At 47.0% G+C, this 16,953-nt stretch overlaps 1 long non-coding RNA gene across 1 annotated transcript; it reads left to right on the forward strand.

The window, feature by feature from the left end:
- The first annotated feature begins 361 nt into the window (after positions 1-361).
- LOC144798850 (uncharacterized) lies at positions 362-16,658 on the forward strand. Its single transcript, XR_013603677.1, has 3 exons — positions 362-484; positions 14,595-14,714; positions 16,560-16,658. It is a non-coding gene; the product is annotated as an uncharacterized LOC144798850 (long non-coding RNA).
- The last annotated feature ends 295 nt before the right edge of the window (positions 16,659-16,953 follow it).

Genomic DNA, 16,953 nt, shown 5'->3' on the forward strand with positions numbered 1-16,953 from the left:
AATGTTTTTGCATTCTGATTCTAAGTATGTGATATTGTTGCATAGTCCCAATGTGTTTTCTGCCTGGATGGCTGCACTGTTGCTCTTTTCACAATAATTTGTGGGCAGCATGGTTTTGTTGCATGTGTTTCTGTGTAAATCACGGCCACTGTCAAGGCCTCCTGTTTCTTCTGAGCACTGATATCACACCACACTATTTAAGCATTGCTGTATGTGTTCTCTGGTTCTTCTGTTCAAATATAATTTCGTCATTACAGAGGTTGTTAGCTGATGTTTGTTTACCCTTATCTTCTCAAAATCACTGCAGACGTCAGCCGTGGATACTGCATTTACGTTTCTATTACTGCATTAAAGTCTCTCACTGTTTTCCTTGCAGTTCCTGGGGACTATCCTAAAAAAAGCCCCATACAGAGAATGGCATGTCTCTTTTATGGAAGAACTCACCGAACAGATTGACAGTTTTGCCTATCATATGAATGAGGAGGTTAGTGCTCTCAAGGGTCAGTATTGAACCATTGGGGAAGTCAATTTAACACAAAGTCGGAGAAGGGTAGAACTGTGTATTCCATTAGTAAAGGTAATTTTTATAATATGGATACACAGCATTGGGCTTAGCCTGTTGGGAAAATCAGATATGGTCCTCCCACTCCCTGGAAGGAGTGACCTACTAAGAAGCAGATGGAGATGAACTCCCTGAGGTAATCCTCTCCACTTGAATCAATAAAAGCCACAACATTTCAGGGCTATACTCATTTCCCTAATGGATCTCCATTAGCCAATAGGTAGTCTTCATGTTAGAGCCAATCCCCATTCAGGGGATGTGAGGCCATATTCATGCCAAAAGCAGTGGAAGTATTGGTCCTATCAAAAAGCAAAGAAGAAAGGAAGGCGGGCAAAGAAGGGGGAATCTTAAGGATTATTTCTCGGTGCCCTCACACATCACTGAGGATGTAATGCTTCATAGTGGGCTTGCTTCTCATAGGTCCAGCGCTATAATGCCCTACGGGCCCCAAGAAGGGTCACTTTAGGGGAGATCTTTTGATTTTTGATGTCTGATGAGAAGTGCTTGTATAAGGGCATTTTGTATGTGAGGAGTGATGTAAATGTGTACAGTGAAGTAAAGGGAGACTAAAACTATCTAGGAGATACCGAACTTAACTGTAATGTGATGGTTCCCTTGGTAGAATTAAAAAAATATAATTTGGTTGGGGCTAAGACAGGGGCGTGATGTACCCAAGTAGACTAAATCTGTGAGTGTGGTCAGGTTTCGATGGCCTAAAAAGGTTTCACAATGATTCGTCAGGACCAAAAATATGGGGGATAGTCTGACCCCACACCTAAGACATGATATGCTGCTAAGGTATTCCTTTAGAAGAAAATACCTGGTTCAAAATGTTTAGAATTGATCATCTAACCTAGAAAATAAATGAAAAAATAAAGAAAACACTCAGTAAACAAATGTTTTGTATATTTGGTTCAATGTGTCACCAGAATCGATTTTCCAACTCACTGTATCATAGTGTCTCTAAAGGTAGACATGCGCATGCTATTTTTGGCGCTGACCAGTCACCACAACGTGGAAGAAGTGAAAAACACACAAGTACATATAATATAACAGAATAAGCAAGTGAACATACATGGAACAGACAAAATAAACCAATCTGTGTTCGTGTTACTCAGCGTATCATAAGTGATTGGTTGTCCTCCATTGTGAGTGACGGGTCTTACCCTTTGGATCAATTAATTATTCCCTATTGGTCAAAAGCAGAGGGTAGTGCTCAGCTGCTGACAGTGGAAAGAGCTATGATGGTCAGTAAAAAGAAACAGTAAATCAAGGGGGGACCCAAATGACTTAGTGTTAAAGAAAAAGAAAAAGTTTTCAAGAGAAGCAACCATACTCACATGGTTTCTGCATGGAGAGCACAAGAGACCTACCCTCCTCTGCTCGCCTGGCTCGAGACTGAGCAGAGGAGAAGACCTGTCATTGAAGGTATGGGCAATTGGAGCGATTGTCCTCAGGTGTGGTGTGGGCAGCAGCTGAAAGGAGTGATGACCTAGTGGACAATGAGGAGAGGAGAGGAGAGGAGAGGAGGGGAGGGGCGAGCTTGAGTCAAAAGCAGTGAGCTTCTCACGTGCTGATGTAACAGAGGTATCATGCCTCAGTGGAGCCTATCTCAGAGTGTGCAGGGGTTAAAAGCTGGGCATCCCAAAGTCATCCATGGTTTTTGTAAGGTGGCCTCTAAGTAGTAAACTAAGATAGTTGAATGTTTTGTTAATCAAGGGTAATAGTAAGAGAAAAGTATAGTAAACCTATGTACTCTTGCATATAGAGTGATGGAGAGCAAATCAGGTGCACATAAATCCTAGCGATCCTTCATAGTGGAATCTAGGCATATTGGCATCTGTGTTCATGTTGGAAATCTAGGCCACCTCATGTAATAAGTAACACGAGGCGGCCAAGTGGTCTATTCACAATGGATTAGGATGCTTGGTGAGCACTATTGGGAAATGTCAAATGAGGAGAAGAGGAAAGAGAAGAGGTAGGCTGGAGCCAATAGGAGCAAGCCCCTCATGTGCTTGTGTAGCAAAAGTATCATCCCTCCGTGGTGGACATCTTGGAGTGTGTAGTGGTCAAATGCAGGCCGACCAAAGTTGTCAATGGCATTAGTAAGTCGGCTTCTGATGGATACAACTGCCAGTGGATTCCTCACCTTGTGAATATCCCCTGCATCAGCAACTTTCAGAAAATTCTTTGTAGCTTGCCGGCGTGGACAACGTTACAGGAACGCACGACATCGCGCGCGGCTCCGCTGACGTCACTGACTCCATAATAGGCCTACGCCGGCGTGATGACATCAGTTCCCTTTTTTCCACGTCGTCGACGCTGAGGGTTTCGGGGAACCTCTGTAGCTGTTAGTAACTTTGTTACTGTTTTTCTCTGTTTGGTATCTTCTTGCTTCTTTGTTTCTCGCTGAAGATGTCGTCTAAGAAGACCGGGTTCAAGCCCTGTGGGGAGTGTGGCAAGATGATGTCGATTACGGATCCGCGCAAGGATTGTATCTGGTGCCTGAGTTCGGACCACGATGTCAAAGGCTGTTCTTCGTGTAAGAAGAGGAACCCGAAGGCTCTTCGAGAGAGGGAAGCAAAAGTTCTGGTGGCGAAGTTGAAAGGTAGAAAGGAGAAGAAAACTTCGAGATTGCGTTCGAGTAGGGCGAGGTCGAAGTCGAGGTCGAGGTCCCGCACGGCGTCGCCTTCGAGGCCGTCATCTGGTCATGCTTCGAGGTCAACGAAGAAGAAGCATAAGAAGCGAAGGCATAGATCTCGACATCACTCCGGTAAGGACTCGGAGTCGAGACCCAAGTCGCCTAGGAGGAGGCATAGAAAAGATGAGGTGTCTCCTTCACCTGGTGTTCCAGAAGGTGAGGCTTCACCCAGTGCGTTCTCCGGCTCCGGTATCGGATCCCTCTCCGCGCCGTCTCCGGCTCGAGAGGAAGAAGAGGCTCCATTACCTGAGGGCTCAATGACTCCAGTACATCCGCCTGTGGAACAGGAGGCGAATCTGGAACCTCCGAGAGAGCATCCTGTGGGTCCTTACCAGCCCTTCCCAGCTCCAGGTCAAGACCCTACTTAGTTTTTAAACGCAATGTATGGAGTCTACTTGAGAGCTTTGTACACCTCTGGTGCACCTTCGGGTCCATTGGCATAAAATTTAGTAGTTCCCCACTCCTATGCTCCAGCTCCTTTTATGCCATTTATGCCGGCGTCGGCTCCGCCTTGACATTTCTTGGCGCCTCCGAGGTCGTCGACGCCGATTCCATCGTCGCCGGCTCCGACTTGACCTCGTGAGCAGCGACCTAGGCTTCCGGATCCGATCTTGACGCCGGCACCTGCTCCGTCGGAGTCGGTCACGAATCCGACGGCGCGACTCTTGAAGGAGAGATCGAGGCGAGAAGCTCAGCGCCTTATAGAGGAGCAAAGATTTAGAGAGGCTGAGGCTGAGGTGGAAGAAGGTGAGCTTCAGGAGGACTATTTTGATGATTTGAGGGATGCTAGTGGTTTGGAGCTTCCCCTGAATGGGAGCTGTCCTCTGTATCTGATGCCCCTTCAAAGGCCGTTGCACCATACCATGTGGTCATCAAAAAAGCTGCGGATCTTTTAAATTTGACTTTGCCTACAGCTGAATACAAGTCTAATCTTTTGACTTAGGTCCTCCATTCCCCATCTTCAGTTGTGGAACCATTGCTTCCATTTAATGAGGCTTTGACTGAGCCTACATTGGAGGTTTGGAACAGGCCTCTTACAGCTCCTGCAGTGGCTAAGGGTGTTGCAAGGAGGTATAGGGTAGCACCTGGTGATCCTGAGTTTCTATCCTTGCATCCTTTGCCTGAAAGTCTGGTTATACAGGCAGCCTGTTCGAAGAAGACTGTTGGTGCTTTCCCTCAAGTGCCTGGGGATAAGGAGTCTAAGAAACAGGATCAGACTGCGAAGAAGACTTTCTTTTCGGCAAGTATGGCTCTAAAATTGTCCAATGCCACATGTCTCTTGGGTAGATATATACATGCCCTGATGGACTCTGTACGGCAATTGGCTCCTAAAATTCCTGAGGACAGCAGGAAGGATTTTAATGAGGTGTTGGCCGATACACAGGCGGCTGCACGTCAAGTGATTCAAAGTGGTCTTGACACTGCTGATTCAGTTGCTCGCATTATGGGAACTTCTGTTTCCTCTAGAAGGGCTGAAGTCATCTGACTTTTCTGCGGACGTTCAGGCAACCTTGTTGAATTTGCCATTTGATGGTGCTGGACTATTTGGCAAAAAATCTGATGCAGCTTTGGAAAGATTGACTGCCAGATCTTTGGGGCTGCAGTCCAGAGGCTCTGCGACTAAGAGGTATAGAGGTTTTGGACGTTCGTCCTTGCGTCCCTACCGTCAAACTCAACAGCAGCAGCAACAGCAAAATCCGCTATATAAATCCTATAGGGGCAAACAAAGAGCTCGTCCTCGAGGACGTCAAGCCTCCTCCTCCTCTTCCCAACCCCCTTCACCATCAGCAAAGCAGCCCTAGATCCGCCATTCTGGATCATGCGGGTCCTGTAGGGGGTCGGCTTACCCATTTTCTACGGGATTGAGAATCGGTTACATCAGATCTTTGGGTTCTCAATCTTGTATTGAATGGGTATGCTCTTCCCTTTTGGGAATTTCCTCCAGATTACCCTCCTTGCCAAGGATTTTGCTCAGAGGACCACCTACTTCTCCTGCAGGAGGAAGTCCTGTCACTGTTACGAAAGGGTGAAATAGAGGTGGTTCCGGAGCAGGAAAGGGGTCAGGGATGCTACTCCCGGTATTTCCTGATTCCCAAGAAGGGTGGAAGACTTCGTCCAATCTTGGATCTTAGGATCTTGAACCTTTACCTGAAACAGGAGAAGTTCGATGCTCACCCTTGCTCAGGTTCTTCAGGCGCTGCTGGAAGAGGACTGAATGGTGTCGATCGACTTGCAGGATGCTTATTTCCATATTCCTATCCTGAAGTAGCACAGAAAGTATCTCCGTTTCACGGTGGGATCGCAACATTACCAGTTTGCGGTTCTTCCGTTTGGCCTTACTACTGCATCTCGAGTTTTCACCAAGGTGATGGATGTGGTGGCAGCACATCTCAGAAGGTCGGGGATACCTGTATTCCCGTATCTGGACGATTGGTTGATCAAAGCAGAATCTCCAGAGACAGTGCTCCATCATCTGCAAGTCACAACTCAGTTGTTGTACAGGTTGGGTTTTTCAATAAATGTACCCAAATCTCACCTGGTGACCTCCCAGCGCATATAAACAAAAGAAATCCTACCAAAGGAGAAGTGCTACCCATAGGTAGTATGGGAGCATTCACTGTTTTGTAAAATACCCCTCACACACCAAAAGGCCCCTTGGTGTCATGCTTCATCATCGGGGTCTTCGCACCCCTCTATCGGGATGCGGCGTGCTGCGACCTACGGCTACGCGGGAGCACTTGTCAATTGACTATGTGTGGTGTGTGTGGTGCAAGTGAATGGTAATGTGAGTGGTGGTGGGTAGTGAAGAGTTAAAAAGTACCTGGCTCGTAGATGAAAATTTTTTTTATATTCAGGACCTCGAGCTGGCACTATTAAAAGAAGTGAAGTGCGAGGTAAGTCTGTCGTGATAATGAACAGTACCTCATGTGTGCGTCGACATGTTTCAGAGCTGGCGCTCCTTCTTCAGGACGGGAGCACAACTTCCCCACCTTACTCACGTTTTACTAATTTTAACTCAAAAATAATGATTAGTTAAATAAAAGTGAAAAAAAAAATTTAAAGTGATATATAGGCTATAATGTGCCTACAGCGGATTTTGGCTCAGGAAACATGCAGTTGCATGACTCAATAGAAAAGAGTTGCTTGCTTCATGAGCTCATAGAAGCGTCTGGGGGTTGATTGCTACTTTGTGCAATAAGGTAGGGACGAATTTGCCACCGTCTTACCCCTCGCGCTGTTCCTCCCAGTGCAACCTGTTCATAGGTGCGGTACTAGACACAACTGTATGTCGAGCATTCCCTCCACCGCAAAGGATTCTTGACATATAGGGAATGATTCCTTTATTTCACAATGGAGCAGTTGTTCCAGTCCTGAAGGTCCTTCCTCTGCTTGGTCTGATGCCTTCCTGCATGCTGTTGGTCAACCATGCATGCTGGCACATGAGGGCACTCCAGTGGTGGCTCCGCAGGCAGTGGTATCAACACAACGGAGATCTCAGGGAGTCTGTGAGGATCTCCAGAGAAGCTGCAGCAGATGTATCTTGGTGGAGCGTGGAAGGCAATCTGTCTCAAGGAAAGCCTTTCCATCTACCTCCATCGGTTGCCACGGTGATAACAGATGCATCCACTCTAGGGTGGGGTGCTCATCTGGGGGATCTGGAGAAGAAGGGTCTTTGGTCTCCAGAGGAAAGGTTGCTTAACATCAACCTTCTAGAGTTGCGGGCAATACGTCTAGCACTCAAGGCCTTTCTCCCTTCCCTTCCCGGGTGGTCGGTTCAAGTCCTGATGGACAACACCACCGCGATGTGGTATGTCAACAAACAGGGAGGAGTGGGGTCGCAGTGTCTCTGCAGAGAGGCTTTGCGTCTCTGGTCCTGGGTTCAGGACCATCAGATTTGTCTGATGGCAAATCATCTGGCCGGAGCTCTGAACGTGCGTGCAGAGACAGTCTCAGTCGGCAGTTCTCGGCCGACCACGAGTGGAGGCTTCATCCAGAGGTAGTTTGTTACGTCTTTCGGACGTGGGGAACTCCTCAGGTGGGCCTGTTCGCCACTCACGAGAATGCTCACTGCCCGTCATTCTGCAGTCTCCAGTATCCGATGCAGGGAGCTTTGGGGGACGCGTTTCAGTTGAGTTGGGGCTCACAACTCCTTCACGCGTTTCCTCCCATACCCTTGATTCCTCGGATTCTGAGAAAGATTCGCCAAGACCGGGCCCAAGTCATATTGATCGCCCCGGATTGGCCAAGAAGGGTGTGGTACACAGATCTTCTCCACCTCTCCTCGTGCCCGCCGCTCCATCTCCCTCTCAGGGCAGATCTCCTCTCTCAGATGGAGGGGCAGGTTCTACACCCCCACCTCCAGACCTTACACCTTCATGCCTGGAGATTGAACGGGGCAATCTGAATTCCTTTTCTCTCCCACATGATGTTGTGGCAGTCATTCTATCGGTCAGACGTGACTCCACCAAGTCTATCTATTCTTATAGGTGGTCTCGGTTTGTTTCCTGGTGTGGGGAGAAATCCATTGATCCTTTGAGGGCTCGTTTATCAGCTCTACTTCAATTTGCTCTTTCTTTAGCGCAGCAAAGTTTGCTGTTGCTACAGTCAAAGGTTATCTTTCGGCTTTGTTGGCATTTCTCTGCCTGCCGGATCAGCCGTCCTTATTTAAGTCTCCTGTTGTTTTAAGATTTCTAAAGGGCCTTACGAATAAATTTCCTCCTACTCCCTTTATTGTACCTTAATGGGACTTGAATCTGGTGCTTACTGGGTTCTCCTTTCGAACCTTTGCACAAGTGTCCCTTGAGACTTTTGTCTTTTAAGACGGTCTTCCTGGTTGCTATTACCTCAGCAATGAGGGTAGGTGAGCTTCAAGCTCTTAGTTCGAAGCCCCCATTCTTGACCATTCATGCTGAACGAATGGTTCTTAGGACCAGGGCTGCTTTTCTGCCTAAGGTGGTAACTCCCTTCCATCTAGGACAGTCTACTACCCTTCCTACCTTCTATCCTCCCCCTCACCCTGCCAAGGAGGAGTAACGGCTTCACCGTCTGGACATTAAGAGTTCGTGAGCTTTAATCTTGATAAGACAAAGGACTATTGAGTGGGTGACCAGTTGTTTGTTGGATTTGCTGGCTGTAGAAAAGGAAGAGCTGTGCACAAGCGCACACTTTCGAGATGGATTATTCTATGCATCAAGATCTGCTACGCCCTGGCTGGTAAGGAACCTCCAGAGGGTATAAGAGCTCACTCTACTAGAGCAAAGTCATCAACATCTGGTTTGTCTAGGGGTGTTCCTGTAGAGGACATTTGTAGAGAGGCAACTTGGGCCTCCCTCCACACTTTCGCGAAGCATTACTGCTTGGATACCGAAGTGAGGAGGGACGGCCACTTTGCGCGTTCTGTCCTTCAGGACTTTCTGGTACGCCGGCCACACGCTTCACCCCATCTTCTCATCCAGCAAGCACATCTCCTTCAGCCACTCCACCGGACTCCACTGGACCGACCACAGCTGCGTCCACTTCAGCTTCAGAAGAACTACGACCCACCACCACCCGCAACAAGTTCCCCGCCGGAGCTGGAGCAAGATCACCGCCGAGCAGCTCACCACCTCCCTCAGCCAGAACGCTCCCACCAGCACAACGGACCCCAACGAAGCAGCCAGCAACCTCACCAAGTGGCTGACTGCCTGCGCCGATGACCTCGCACCACTAAAGAACCCTCCCAGCAGACCCGGCAGCAAGAAAACCCCATGGTTCACCGACGAACTCAAGGAATCCAATAAGAACTGCCGCACCCTCGAGAAAGCCTGGCGGCTTGACCAGACCACAGACAACAGGACCGCCCTCAAGCACGCCACCCGCAAACACCATCAGCTGATCCGCGCCACCAAGAAGACGGCACTCAAAGAACGACTGGACAACAACGCCCATGACAGCAAGGAACTCTTCAGCATCGTCAAAGAGTTCCCCAACCCCAGCGCCGGAAACAACAACACCACTCCCTCACAAGACCTCTGCAACTCACTCGCCTCGTTCTTCCACCGCAAGATCGCCGACATACACAACAGCTTCGACGCATAGACCACGCACCCTACCACCGAACCAACGCCCGCCACCACCACCCTCTGCAACTGGACCTCGATCAGCACCGAGGACACCACCCGCACGATGAACTCCATCCACTCCGGATCACCAACCGACCCCTGCCCACACCACGTCTTCAACAAAGCCGACGCCATCATCGCACCCCATCTCCGAGACATCATCAACTCCTCCTTCCACACCGCCACCTTCCCGGAGAGCTGGAAGCACGCCGAGCTTACCGCCCTCCTGAAGAAACCAACGGCGGACCCCACCGACCTCAAGAACTACCGTCCCATCTCACTCCTCCCTTTTCCGGCCAAAGTCATCGAGAAGACTGTCAACAGACAGCTCGCCGCCTTCCTCGAGACTAACGGATCCCTCGACTGCTCGCAGTCCGGATTTTGGGCCAACCACAGCACCGAGACCGCCCTAATCGCAGCCACCGACGACATCAGAACCCTGATCGACAACAGAGAAACAGCGGCCCTCATCCTCCTGGACCTCTCTGCCGCGTTCGACACTGTCTGCCACCGCACCCTAGTGAAGCGCCTCAGCAACATCGGAATCCGAGAGAAAGCACTGGAGTGCATCATCTCGTTCCTCGCTGAAAGAACCCAGAGAGTCAGCCTCCCCCGTTCAGATCCGAGGCCACTGAAGACATCTGCGGCGTACCACAAGGATCTTCACTCAGCCCAACCCTCTTCAACATCTACATGAGCCCCCTCGCAGCCATCGCACGCCAACACAACCTCAACATCATCTCCTACGCCGACAACACCCAGCTGATCCTCTCCCTCACCAACGACCCCACCACCGCCAGAGCCAGCCTGCACGAAGGGATGAAAGACGTCGCAGACTGGATGAAGAACAGCTGCCTTAAACTGAACTCGGACAAGACGGAAGTCCTCATCCTGGGATCATCACCCTACGCCTGGGACAACTCCTGGTGGCCCCCAGCCCTGGGCACTGCTCCCAAGCCAACGGACCACGCACGCAACCTGGGCTTCATCCTGGACTCCTCCCTGTCGATGACCAGACAAGTCAACGCCGTCTCATCTTCGTGCTTCAACACCCTGCGCATGCTCCGCAAGATCTTCAGATGGATCCCCACCGAGACCAGGAAGACCGTCACCCAGGCACTCGTCACCAGCCGACTGGACTACGGGAACACCCTCTACGCCGGAACCACAGCAAAACTTCAAAAAAGACTCCAACACATCCAGAACGCCTCCGCACGACTCATCCTGGACATCCCCCGACACAGCCACATCACCAGACGCCTGAGAGACCTGCACTGGCTCCCCGTCAACAAGAGGATCACATTCAGACTCTTCACCCACGCACACATGGCTCTCCACGACCTGGGCCCCAAGTACCTCAATGACCGCATGACCTTCTAGATGCCCACCCGCCAGCTACGATCGACCAGCAACGCCCTCGCCACCGTACTACGCATCCGCAGAGCCACCGCCGGAGGAAGATCCTTCTCCTACCTGGCAGCCAAGACTTGGAACTCCCTCCCCACCCACCTTCGGCGAACCCAAGACCATCTCTCCTTCAGGAAGCAGCTCAAGACCTGGCTGTTCGAGCAGTAACATACCCCTCTCCCCCAGCGCCTTGAGACCCTCCCGGGTGAGTAGCGCGCTTTACAAATGCTGTGATTGATTGATTGATTGATTGAGAGGAGTGGACACCCTCCTCCGGGAGTAGGGACTGCTGTGGGAATCTATTCACAAGGTGAGGAATCCACTGGCAGATATATCCATCAGAAGAATAAGTTACTTAGCTTTGGTAACGCTTTTTCTGGTGGATACAGTATCTTCCTGTGGATTCCTCACATGCCCACCCGCCTCCCCGTTGTCCACTCTTCTATACCTGAATTTCTGGTAAATTTTTTTAATGTATACATGTTATCCTCAAAGGAAGTGTGTTCTAGTACATGATTTACTATGTTATATTCATACTATGTGTGTTAACTTGACTAGTTTGTACTGTATATACTGTGTATATATCTATTGTTGTTGGTCTGTCCGTGTGCCTCGAAGGCACGGAAAAAAGGGCGGAACTGATGTCATCACGCCGGCGTAGGCCTATTATGGAGTCTGTGACATTAGCGGAGCTGCAAGCGATGTCGTGCGTTCCTGTGACGTCGTCCACGCCAGCGAGCTACAAAGAATTTTCTGAACGTTGCTGACGCAGGGGGATATTCACAAGGTGAGGAATCCACAGGCAGATACTGTATCCACTAGAAAAAACTTTACCAAAGGTAAGTAACTTGTTCATCTCAAACAGTAGACTAAGGGCTAGATGTAGGTCACCTAATACCGGTCGGTTACAGCCGATTTCGACTGTTACCGACCGGTATTTGGATTTTCAGATGTAGGGGGCTAAACAATTACCAATTCGGTAAATTTACGGAATCGGTATTTACCGATTCTGTAAATTTTCCGATTCGGTAATTTGACATGTAGGTGGCACTGAAAACAGTGCCACAGGGCCTTAAGAATTCGTTATTTACCATCAAATACTACTTGATGGTAAATAACGAATTCCTGTGTACTTGCACATCTGTGCATGTACACCTGTGCCATGTGGCACACATACATGCCCTAAGGGCATGTATGTGTGTCACATGGCACACAAGCCTGAATCAGGGGTGCAACAGGGTGTCAAAGTGACACCCTGTCCCCCTTGACAATGCGGTATTTTTACCGAATCGGTATTTACCGATTCGGTAATTGCCATTGGTTCCTATGGGCCTCAAGGCCCATAGGAATCAATGGCAATTACCGAATCGGTAAATACCGATTCGGTAATTACCGAATTCTACAGATTCAGTAAATTAATCATAAAAATACCTACATAGCATTTACCGATTTGTAAATACCGAATCGGTAAAATTTGGTATTTACGAAACGGTAAATGCCATTTCCCTACATCTGGCCCTAAGACAGTTAAATGGTTTCTTATTGAAGGGTACCACCTCATTGGTATCAACAGAATCATTTGTGACCAATGCCAAGTCGCAAAATGCTTATCATAAGCACTGCTTAGTGTGGTGTCTGGGACTCCATAGCCGGGCATTCCATGTGTGACATGGTTTCAATGGTGATATGGTATATCAGGTCCCATGTATGAAGAAAATGTCAATCCAGCCATAGTAAGAGAGTATCTGATTTCACAGGGGACTGAATTACACCTCGCACTAGAGGATTTCATCTTTCAAACCTTTGCTGTTGGTGGAGAGGCATAAAATCCACCCTTGCTCCATTCTGAAAAGGTTTAAAGGGCTCCATGAATTAATAGCTTCCAAAATTATCTGCCGGAGGTCATCTGGAGAGTGGTTGGAGTTGGAAAAGTGATGGCACATTTCTGTAGTGCTGTGTCTGCAGCATATGTTGCTCCAGTGCTCCATTATTCTTAGTTCGATAGCGCTCGTGGTCATTCCCACGTAATGAAGGCCACAAAGGCAGGTGATCAGGTAAACACAGTTTTTTGTACTGCAGTTACTGTGACTTTTCTGTTTCCAGGCGAATTGGGGACCCAACCTGACCTCTTAGGAATGTTTAGTCAGTGCGCATACCCCATAGGACCCACAGGGATAGTGCCCTGTGACAGGTGGTAAGGCCCACAAGGTGTTCTGCATGTGGGACTGTTGAATATGAGGTCTGGTGTTTACCAGGAGGTCCTTCAGTTTCTGGGTACACTTAAAAGCGAATCATGGCTCTGGATTCTCAAGGGGCCCAGTGCGTCATCACTCCTTCCCACGGTCGCATGCACCCCACCCAAGGACAATCACTACAATTACCTGCACCGTAAAAGACGGGTCTTCTCCCCTGCTCAGTCTCAATCCAGATGAACAGAGGATGGTAGGTCTCCTGCGCTCTCTGCACAGAAACCACATGAGTATGGTTGCATCTCTTGAAAACTCTCTGTTTTTCTTTTTTTTCTCACCCCAAGGCAATTTGGGTCCCCTTGACTTGCTGTTTTTTATGTTGACTATCATTGTTCTTTCCACAGTTAGCAGCTGAGTGCTACACTCTGCTTTTGACCTATGAGTCACTGATCCAAAAGGTAAGACCCTTCACTCACTCCTGAGGACAACTTGTGATACACTGTGTAACATCAACACAGATTGGTTTTATGTTGTCTGTTACCTGTATGTCCACTTGCCTGTTCTGTTATATTGCATGTACTAGTGTGTTTTTTACTTCCTTCACATTGTGGAGACTGATCAGCCATAACAATAGCATGCACATACAGTGTCCCGGAAAAGCGATCCTGGAGACACATTGGCCCATACATGCAAAACATTTGTTTACTGTGTGTTTTCTTCATTTTCTCATTTTTTTTCTAAGTTGGACGATCAATTTTAAACTTTTTGAATAAAGGTATTTTCTTTTAGGGGATTACCTACACTTTATATCACATCTTAGATGTGGGGTAGGGTTAGCTCTCCCTTTTTTAGGTCCTGAAGCATTGGTACAGATACTTTTTGGGCCAACAGGCAAGAAACACGTTGACCTGACCACATTCACAGATTTAGGCTACTTGGATACATTACCTCCCTGTAGTCGCCCGTACCAAATTATGTTTGTTTTAAACCTGCCAAGGAAACCATCAGTTTAAAGTCCAGTTGAATTCCTCTTTTTAGTCTCTCTTCATTTCACTATACACATTCACTCAACCTCACACATTCAAAACGCCCTCACACTGGCACTTTCATCAGATGGCAAAAATAAAAAGATCTCTGCTAAAGCGACCCTTCGTGGGGCCCATAGGGCATTGCATTGCCAGACCTATGAAGAACTTCCTTGATGATGAGACATTACATGCTCATGGATTTGTGAAGGCACCAGGAAAAAATCCTTAGGATTCCCCTTTCTTTGTCCGCCTTTCTTTCTACTTTGCTTTCTGAAAGGAACAGTATTTCCACTGGTTTCTGCATTAGCACTTTCAGAGCCTAGGTACTGGACCTTCATTGGTTCACATTACCCGTCACTTCCTTGTTTTGAGTCATATTCAGGGCCATATACAAATCTCTACATTGTCCAGAAAATATAACTATACTATACATAAGATAACAAACATTTCACTCAACTTATTAAGTGCTATTTGAAAGTGGGAGTCAAATATGTGTGCAGAGTGAATCAAAGATGAATACTCCAATGTAAGTAAGACTTTCATAGAGTGAGCAGGAGATGCTGTTTATTCTTAACTCAGACTGTCTTTAATTCACTCCCATATTAGGGTTTTATTTTCCAGTGCCTTGGTAAGTGCATGGCCAGCTGTGATGATACTGCACTGATCTTACCCTTCCTTCGAAGCATGTTCGAATCTACTAGGTTCATCGCTACGCCTCACCATGCAGTAAGTATCAAGTGCATTTCTTACAATTATCATAGATTTATTTCCCTATGGTATTTCACCCTGTAAGTATATGTGAACAAGAATTCCCAGGCATGCACATTAGTAACTAGCGTGTCAACTTAATCAAACGAAGGAAGACGACAAACGCGGTCTCCACGCCAAATATATCGATAACGATACCTCAATCAGTCCTCACACTGCTCTGCTCGTGAGAAACTCAACTCAAGCTAAGAGAGTCTGCCGAGTTTCCCTTCACCGGTGCCGCCGCGTGACTCATGAGTATCTCATTTCCTTAAGCCCGGCTGTTCCCCTGTTCATCCGTACGTTATACCTATTTCTGGAATTAAACTGGATAATAAAGCCCACTCGGGGCAGTGTCAGGCTCTTTCTACATCGCGTACTGAACGAGGATTGTTTATTGAGTAATTGACAGTGTATGCGGCCAAACGCGGGACACTTCCTACTAGGCACGAGAAATCAGCCTTAAGATACTGAGTTTCACCGTGACCTGAATGGTCCCACAGTTTCTGTCCGCTTTTAAAACAAGACTTCAACATTATATCCACGTTAGTCGTTATCACACTAGAAGAATACCGATGGTACAGTCCTGAAGAAGACACAGTTCACGTGTCGAAACGCGTCGACAGGAAACCATCTCTTTTTATATTGTTTAATGAAATTTTAAACATGAGAAATTATGTATATTTACAATGAAGTTTGCATTTCCCTGAACATTGTAATACATTTTTACCGTATGATATTTTATGTAAACCTAAAAGAAATTAAAACTAAGTTTATCAGCGAAAGCAGTTGTCCAATGTTCTTGTAGATACCCGTATCTGCATTTGTACACGCTAGTTACTAATGTGCATGCCTGGGAATTCTTGTTCACATATACTTTCTACCCTGACCCAGGATTGCTATTTGCACCAGGGGGCCTCTGTTGTTTTACATAATTTCACCCTGTAAGACCACAACAAAAACACGTTGAGAAGGTAGTCATATGGGGCTGTGGAGCATCTGGATGTACATTGTGTAGGTTTGTAACTTCATTCATAGAGCTTGATGGTAAATTATTGATGACCGGTGAAACATTCCTCACTCAGTACTTCCTCTCAACCAAAAGTATGATTTTGTACTCCGTGCATGGCCAAATTATATTAGAGTAAAACCCCTCTACAGAGTAGATGAGGACTAAGTTAGCAGAAACTAAATGTAGAGCTCCTTTTTTCAGGTGACTAATGCATTTCATCAGGGATAGTTAGGAGCCTCTTTAGGTGATCTCTCTTGATAGAAGCCATTGTTAAAACAAGATAAATCAAGTATAATCAATGTAGCAGATAAAGCGGTGAAAGACATAAAGCTATGTGAAGGCTTTGAAATGACTCTCTCAGAAAGGCCTTCAAAATAGACAACAGTAGACATGAGGAAGAAAGGATAAGCACCCCTTCTAAAGAAATCGCACTCCTTTGTTGTAAAGAAGGCTTGTGTATTGAACTGTCCTTGCAGTTCCTTTATGTGAAACACCAGAGAGAACAAAGTGACAGAAAACAAATAGTGACGAAACTCTCATCTTATTGTCCAAAGATGCTTTTTAAGTAGCATGGTAAAGGCCCCCCAGCATAGCTGTATAAAGGTATCCTTAAATCATGCTTTCAGGCCACTGAATATATTTGCTTTACTAGATGACAATCATTCACCAATAACAGCTGTAAACACTGAATGTGAAATCAAGAACCAGCTTTATCCTTTCTTTCTAATATGAAATCTCTTGTACTAAATGTCTGTGTTTGGTTAATGTCTATTGTCTCTCCGAGGCTGTGAATTGTCTTTCCCTATTTGCAGGGCATAGTAATTGGTTTCCAAACATGTGCCAAGGTTCATCCTTTTGCATGCCGGCAGGTACTTGAAGCGTACAAGGGTTGTCTTTCTGATATTGAGCTGGTAAGAACCATGCATCTCTTTCTGTCTCATATTTCAAACTTTCCTCAGCAGCGGCGGTTCACATTTATTAAATGTATTTTACAATTAGATAAAAGTTTACGGGAAAGAAAAGCTAAAATATGTCTAAAGACGTAGGCAGTCTACAATTCTGAAAACAAAACTGTATCAAATAAATGGCAGTGCAGCTTCCATTCCTCATGTGTATATAACATTTGTTGAAGACATTTAGAAATTTGTTTAGAAAATTTATTTTGAAGGGACTTATGATACCAAATGCAACAATCTCTTAAATTTA

Source organism: Lissotriton helveticus, chromosome 12 (genome assembly GCF_964261635.1).
Source record: "Lissotriton helveticus chromosome 12, aLisHel1.1, whole genome shotgun sequence".
NCBI lineage: Eukaryota > Metazoa > Chordata > Amphibia > Caudata > Salamandridae > Lissotriton > Lissotriton helveticus.